We start from the raw sequence: 8,441 nt of genomic DNA, 5'->3' as shown, positions 1-8,441 counted from the left end.
ATGAGATCGTCTGCCAACAGGGTGGATTTTCGTCTTTGCATATGAATGTAAATCATTCACAGGGCAGAATGTTGGGAAGAGAATCAGGTGGGGAAGTTTGAAAATTGTGACTGGAGAGCTACCAAATTTTCCATTTATTTAAAAAATAGGAGGAAAATCAGAAGGGATGAAGGTGCAAGCACTCTGCTCCCCCCTGAGGGAAGCTCCTGGAATTGCAATTTAACAAAGGTAAGTCAGGCTTGGCAATTCATGTCCTCTAAAATAATAATAATATACACTATATCCAATGAGGTAAAACATGCTGATACTTAATCCGTAACAGTCACCAACCTCGGATAATAGCAATTAATGATACCCTATAAAATAACATACATTGATACACTATAATAGTGTTACAGAACTTGAGTATTCATAGAATCATAGAACCTCTACAATGCAGGAGGTCGTCATTTGGTCTATCAGGTCTGTATTGACCCTTCAAAAGAACACTCTACCGATGTCACTTTTTTGCAGAGACTGGGTCTTTGGAAAGAATTATTAGGAAAGAATCAGATTTTGGCAATTCTTACAATATCTAGCAATCAATGGTGGAAATTGCTAAAAAAAATGATTTCATGGTCCTTATTCACAATGACATAATAATGGAATTATTTTTGTGTTGTGTTGACAAACGCAAACGCCAATTTTCTACATAGACGAGTTCCACAAACAACAAATCAATTAAAGAGTGATTAAGTCAATTGTTAGCACTGCAGTCTGAAGGAGGAATGTTGCTTAGGATAACACCTTTCTCTTTTTAAAATAGTGCCATTTATGTCCACCTAAATTGCTGGATTTAAATATTCTACGTCAGCAAGATATGCGACTCCAACATGCTGCAGTTGTTTGCCCTTCAGCCATTCCAATGAATGCACTGACACCATAGAAACCAAGTTTTACCCATGCATTGAAAACCCATTAAAGAAATAAATTAAATCAAACTTACTATACTTTAATTTCCAAACTATGGCAACATGTCATTACACAGGGATTACTTTTGTTCAAACTTTTTCTGTCGGAGTCCTATGCGTTTTAACCTTATCAGTTAGTTAAATAAAGACCGCAAAACCCAAGGTGTGCTTAAGACTCGGTGTAATTAGTCCCAGATCCTTGTCATTGAGGAACCCTCATCTTTTACAGACACTGCTGAGGACCAGTAATTCTGCCTTTAAGAGAACTGCTTGCAATCACAGGAGCCTTTAGCTCACAAGTAAATGATAACCTTTGCCCCAACACTCCCAAACTTTCCATTACCAATAGTTATTCCAAATTATGCCTTGAAAGCAGAATTTAAACTAAGCTAGTTATTAAAGATCCTCAACTGAAATAAATGAGCTGTACAACAATTAATATACCCAAAGCTAAATCGTTGATATTAATTATGGGGTGGGAACAGTTAACTTCCCCATGAACTTTGCAGAACACGTGCTCCTCCGTTAAGGGGGCGGGTCACCTCTAAACAATGTATAGTTGTAAGTGTATATAAAACCGACCAGTTCGGCACCGGCAAGGCAGACCCAGTTGGTATGTACCATGTCATGTGTATATGAGTAATTGTAAAAAAACTAAGTTATTTTGAACTACTCGGTGTGGACTCCTTCGTGGCCATTTAAAAGCACCATACATTGACTCACTTCCCATCCTATCCCCATAATTCCATCTAACATTTGGCCACAATTCCATCTAACAATCCACCTAAACTGCACATCTTTGGACTGTGGGAGGTAACCAGAGAACCTGGAGGAAACCCACGCAGGCAATGGGGAGAATGTACAAATTGCACATAGACAGTCACCCAATTTCACCCGGGTCCCTGGCCCTGTGTGACAGCAGTGCTAACCACTGTGCCACCATGTCGCCCATCAGTCCTTCCAATATGGTTCTAATGTAAGCAAACCATGTTTGTTGAGAATCTAATACTAAATGAACTTTGAAGTTGTTTCTCATTTTGCTAACAGCCAAACAATAAATCATTATAGAACAGCACTGATTCACTTTATTTCGGACCTGCCCTGGTCCTCAGTTTTAATTAAATCTTCACTTCATCTAGCACATCAACAAATATGTTTTTTTTTCTTCATATTTAGGTGTCATTGACTGCAAGCTTCAAAGTGTCTTAGATACCAGCACCCATCCTGACCTTCCTCCTTCTTCACTTGCGTCTGACGTCACCCTTCCTTCAAATCTCATGCTTCATCATGTTTTCACTAGCCTGTTTGTCCTTGCTCTCTCTCTCTTACCATGAACAGTTAGTCCATGGCAAAATTTTCTGCTTCGTCCCTTTGTATGATTATCTCATGTGTTGTTTCATGTGAAAACACTGTCAGTAACATTGCTCTCACTTGTATCTGAGGAATGCTGATTTAATCGCTTGCAGCCTCTTAACGCTGCACTGGGCTTCCTTATAATATCGTCCTCACTTTATGCCAGAAGCAGATGCACAGAGTAACCATTGTGCCTCATCTCCCTATGCTTTTGTCTCTGGGGTGCTGCTTTCAGTGATGCGGCTAGAAGCCTGTGGCAAGTAATGCACCTCAGACTTCCTGAGATCGAGGAGCCTGAGAGTGCCAAGGTGAGTGCCACCTTCCGTTTGCATCAGATCTTTACACCTTGAAGGCCTTACACCAACAATTCTGAAACAGTAACCAAAAGGTCTTGAGGCTGGCGACCAATCCCACAGCTACATGCTGCTCTAATTTACCAGTGGGGCCCCGCACACAGCTGGCAACATCACAGCTGGAAACTAACAGTGCGTTTGCGACAAACCTTTCATCCTTTTCATTGACCTTAATGGGAAGTAAATCAGGGGTCATGCACCTGTGATTTTCTGATAAACCACCCGCTGTATGCAAGGCCCTGCTGGTGGGAGGGTGGGGGGAGGAGGGGTGTGCTGCTAAATGATCTGTTCATTACTCCTGCTGCAATGTCCAATTTGCTCAGTATTACGCTTTTCAACCACATTCTGCGTTTTCAATTTGTCAAAGTGTTTCAGACATGCTGCCACCAATAAAACATTGAACTGCTTAACAACATAAAAAGCAAACATTATTTTCCCTTTGCTTTCCTCTAATGTTTGCCCAGATACAATATATATATTATGCTATTTCCTCAAGCTGGGAGAGCGAAGTTTGTTTGGGTGATGGATTTTATGGCAACCAGCAATGGTCCTTTGTAGTAGAACAGCAGATGGTACAATTTAAAGGGGACAGTGTTGGGCAGTGGTAGGACCTTTTCTCCTCCAAGCTGGAACTGTTTACTTTTCATTGCAAAAACAGAAGATTAGCTGAAGCTAACACAAACAAGGCAGATGAAATCAAATCAAGTTCAAAACCTGAGCTAATGAGCCACCTTGAATGCTGAGAATTTTAATCAAAATGCAGACGTCCTTTTCTGAATTTGACACACTTTGGTGCAAAATCAATTTTTTTTTCTGAGCCAAGGTTAAAGTTGATGAGTAAGAACAACAGAGTATAATGTAAAAACAATTATAATTAGTATAAGTATTACACACAATAAAGATAAATATTAATAACATTTATTTTTAGCAAATGGGTGGGTGTCAGGTGAAGCAATGAGTGTTTTATGAAGCTAATTTTAACAGTTACCTGTTTTCCTCCAGTAATGGTGTTGGTTACATACCTGTCTGTTAAAGAAATCTTCATTGACTTCTGCATATTCTTTATTAACTACTTGCAACAATTTGTGTATATACACAAAAGGGTTTGGGCAAGTAGCTCTTTTCATGTCTAGATCTTAACATGTCTGGCCAACATTACACTGACCCTAGCTCTGGGCCATATGCCGTCTTACATCACTGTGGCTGGTAATGTACTCAGTCGCATAACCCTTATACTACATGGGGATGGACTGATTTGCTCAGTCTATACCTAAAAATGACTTTTGGTATTGAAAAAATTGACCGACATACATACCACAACCTACAGTACCTAATCTCCACATATTGACTGATTTTCTTGGAAATGGATTTTGTAATGAAGCTCTCAACAAGACATGTTAGCATGTAAGGTAAAGTTGCCATAGTTCCAGATGGCCATAGGCTGCTTTCCCCTTTGAGGAGGAGAGCTGACTTGTGGTGATTTAACCTGAGGATCACCACATCTCAGGCGAGGGACAAGGTTGAGAAGGCGGGCCTTCATGAATAATCTCAGCCAGTACGGGAATTGAATCTGGCTGCTGGCCTTGCTCTGCATCAACCCAGCTGCCTAGCCAAGTAAGATAAACCGGTCCTCTTTTAGCATGTTAGAGCATGGTGTAGCTACAAATTTCAGTCATGCTTAAACGTGGTATCATCATGTTCTTATGTGTTGTTCCCTCACTAACCATTAGGGCAGCACGGTAGCACAAGTGGATAGCACTGTGGCTTCACAGCGCCAGGGTCCCAGGTTCAAATCCCCACTGGATCACTGTCTGTGTGGAGTCTGCGCGTTCTCCCCGTGTCTGCTTGGGTTTCCTCCAGGTGCTCCGCTTTCCTCCCACAGTCCAAAGACGTGCAGATTAGGTGGATTGGCCATGATAAATTGACCTTAGTGACCAAAAAGGGTAGGAGGCGTTATTGGGTTGTGGGGACAGGGTGGAAGTGAGGGCTTAAGTGGGTCGGTGCAGACTCGATGGGCCGAATGGCCTCCTTCTGCACTGTATGTTCTATGTTCTAACTCAGTTCTACACAGACAGACACATAGCCTACATGACCAACATCGTGCTTCATGGAATTGCTTACATTTTCATTTTTCTCTCCTTGCATAGCGTTTCATTTATTGAAAGGACATATCAAATGTTTGGATGCATACCATTTATAATTTATGTCCATTAAAATCAATGTTTGAAGAACTGCAGCAGTGCATGGATTATTTTCCAGTATGAGCTCTCAGCTTGCAAAACCCAGAGTGAGCGTTAGCAAGATGAAAATTGATAACATAATTTCTATGAGATTTTGTGAAGACAGCACTGAAAGGACTTGCCATTGAATCGTAAGCAAAATAAAAGAGTTTCACAGTTCTAAGTCATTCTTTCTCAACATACATCAATCTGTTTGATAAGCAGAGTACATGGAAGGAATGGGTTAAATAAACAGGAATTAAACCTAATCCCCCCCCTTATCCACTGATTTTCTTTGGAACTTGGTTTTGCAATGAAACTCTTCACAAGAAGTCAACTCAGGAATTTAGTAGAGTGCATGACTTGGGAGAAAAATTTATGGGCTTCTTAATTCACACATTTCTAACCTATAGCTCCCTATTTCTATGTGGTTCTACCACATGAGCCTTACCTCTATGACATTTTACTCTGGTACTCACCACGGTCGGAGAAGCATGCAGAAAATTAGAATAAAACCAACCATGTGAGTTCTGAGAACAGCACAGGCTCAAGTGCATCAGAAAAACATAACACATTCCAGAGCAAGATGGCATTGATATATTTGTCAGGTTTCATGTTCAGAGTTTATGATGTAAATCTATGTGTAACTCACTCCAGCCTATTGCATAAATTGTCGAAGCACACTCTGGTGAGGTACCCATTTGCCTGCTGACGTGTATGTTGGCAATCGATTGTCCCCCTCAAAGAAATGTTATATTTATCATGTCTTACTTTCTATCAATTAATTTTATCTACTTCATTGTATTATTTTAACGTAAGAAATAAAGTGAACACGAAATAAAAGGCACTTTGAGTAAGTTATTAAAATCATCAAAAGATTGAAGAATACAATATACGATAAAACACTCAGTTAATTGTGCCAACCTTTGTAGTCCATGGTGCTGTACATTCCTGCTCTCAGCTGAGTTTGAAATTACATGGTTGATAAATGGAACACATTTATTTTGTCATATAATAATGCCAAAATGCCACTACTGCTAAGTTCAATATAGCTTTTGAAAATATTCTTTCATTTGGGTGTTGCTGGCTAGGCCAGCATCTGTTGCCCGTCCCTAATTGCCCTTGAACTGACTGGCTTGCTACACCCCCAGCACAGTGGGCAGTTAAGAGTCAACCACGTAGTGGGTCTGGAGTCCCCTTGGGCCTGACGATTTAAGGATGACAGATTTCCTTCCCGAGAGGAAAAGCATTGGTGAACCACATGGGTTTTTATGACAATTGAGGATGGTTTCATGGTCATCATCAGTGAGGCTAACTTGTCAATTTCAGATTGAATTTGACTTTCACTAGCTGCTGTGGTGGGATTTGAACCCAGGGAAATCAGTTGGGCCTCTGGATTACTGGCCCAGTGATAATACCACTACACCACTGTCGCCCCTGCTCAAAAACAATGGGCGATATTTTCTGGCCTCACCGACGTGTGTTTCACAGCGGCAGCAGGTAGCCTGCCGTTGGCCGGCTGTGGGATCTTCTGGTCCCTCCGCTGTCAGTGGGATTTCTCATTGAATCCACCGCCGCCGGGAAACCTTTGGCAGGGTGCGTCTTCAACCGGACTGGAAGGTCCTGCCGGCGTGAACAACCATGGTATAACCTGCCCAGATCCTATTGGCAGGCAATAATTGGTTACCCCCATGATCCTCGGGGAATATGAGCTCCCCCAATGGATGAGGGGGGTGGGGGGGTGCAATCAGCAGCAGTGCAGCTGTATAAATAGAGCAGGGCAGTGTGGTAGTGGCGAGAGAAGGACCCAGTAGTGAACTGCTGGTGCTGTGTACATATTATTGTAAATAAAGTTACTTTCTGTTTGAATCTACAAACTCATGCTAGATTCTTTGTGGCCCTCACAAAAAGCCAGATGATCTCACCCAATAGCAAAGCTCGCAAGATCAAAGCTGTGACTGGATGATGGGGCATTTTAAATAAAATGTACAGATACAGTAGTGATAAAAAGCTTTTCCAATCTCTTGGCATTTAATTTATTAACACTTGCCCATGGAAAATGTTTAACTGTTCCAACATGCATGCTCTAGCTTATCAGTGTCTGGCAACGTAATATTTATGTCTAAGATGGAGTGGAGGATGGCTGTTGGTGAGAAAAATTACTTTACATAGAAGGACAGCAATTCAGCAGAGTGAAGAGTTCTGGAATAATATAACGTGGGTGGACAGTGGTGATCACAGCTGTCGCTTTTCTTGAGTATGAATCAGAGTATTGCAACATTTTTGCATACTCTGCTCAAGTAGTTAGAGTTCCTCAGCCAAGGTACTTGAGAAATTCAAATTATTGTTCAAGGCAATTATTTTTAGTCCATTAGGAAAGCTTCCTTTTACGTAAATATTTATTGCAGAAGTATGATGAAAAATAATCTGCGTAATTCTCTGAAAATGGGGTTATGTCCCCACGTCCGTGAGAAAGTGCAGAGTGATTCTCCGTTTTGAAGGGGGCTAGCAGGGCCCCGGAATGTTCCACGCAGCTCCGTCTGGCGATACAGGGCCCTGCACCTCCGGCCATGGGGCCTGCGGTGGCAGCCCCGCGCAACATGGCGGACGCACACAGCAAACCGGCCCCAACAATACAGGCATCGCCCAGATTGTGCCCCCCCGCCGATCGGTGGCCCCTGATCGTGAGCAGGAGGCACCCCCATGTGACGGATTCCCTTACCCCCCACCAGGGAGGCCACGGACTGGGTCCGCAGCTGCCACTCCGAGTGCCCGCCGGGTGGAACCATGAGTGAACCACGCCGGCGGGAACTCGGCCAGCTGCCAGCTGAGAATCGCCGCAGGGGCCTCTTTCAATGGCCATGGCCCCCGACCTGCACCACGTCGACCGCGCGCAACTCCAGTCTGCGGAGAATCGCCTGAATGCGTCGGACCCGATTGCGGGTCTGACGCCCCATTCTCTGCCCCCCTCCGCCGAGCGCGATTTTGGCACAGAGGCTCAGAGAATCCCACCCACAATGCTGCAGAACTGCTCAGTATATCACTCACATTCTATCAAGTAAATAAGAAATACATGAGTGGAACATCATGATTAGGAAGCTCTTGCAGACATTATTGTTCAGTTTGTGCCACTCACCTGATAAATGATCTGGATCTGTGGTCCAATCCTTCATGTCCTGCAAGATGAAAACTCTACATAGTCAGTCACTGAAAACAAAAGATTATCTTTTCTAAACACATGCAAATTTATGACCTGGACTGTACCTGAAACTCCCCAGAAGTATATGTATTCAACAAAACTGCAGAGTGTTAGATGTTGCCCAAAAATGCAGGTCATATCTGACTGTACAATTTAAAATAAAGTGCTGGATTCTCCATTTTCCGATGGCAAAATCGTGAAACGCGATTGGGCGGAGAACAGCTTCCAATTCCGAAATCAGGGTAGACGCTGGTTTGACGCAAAATCGGGATGCTCCGGTACCCTGAAAATGGCATAAATGCGTCGCTCGCCAAGCAGGGTTTGTGGTGAATGTAATATATGTTAATATATACGTAATTCACACTGT

Source organism: Scyliorhinus canicula, chromosome 3 (assembly GCF_902713615.1).
Source record: "Scyliorhinus canicula chromosome 3, sScyCan1.1, whole genome shotgun sequence".
NCBI lineage: Eukaryota > Metazoa > Chordata > Chondrichthyes > Carcharhiniformes > Scyliorhinidae > Scyliorhinus > Scyliorhinus canicula.
Note: the sequence above shows the minus strand (reverse complement) of the source record.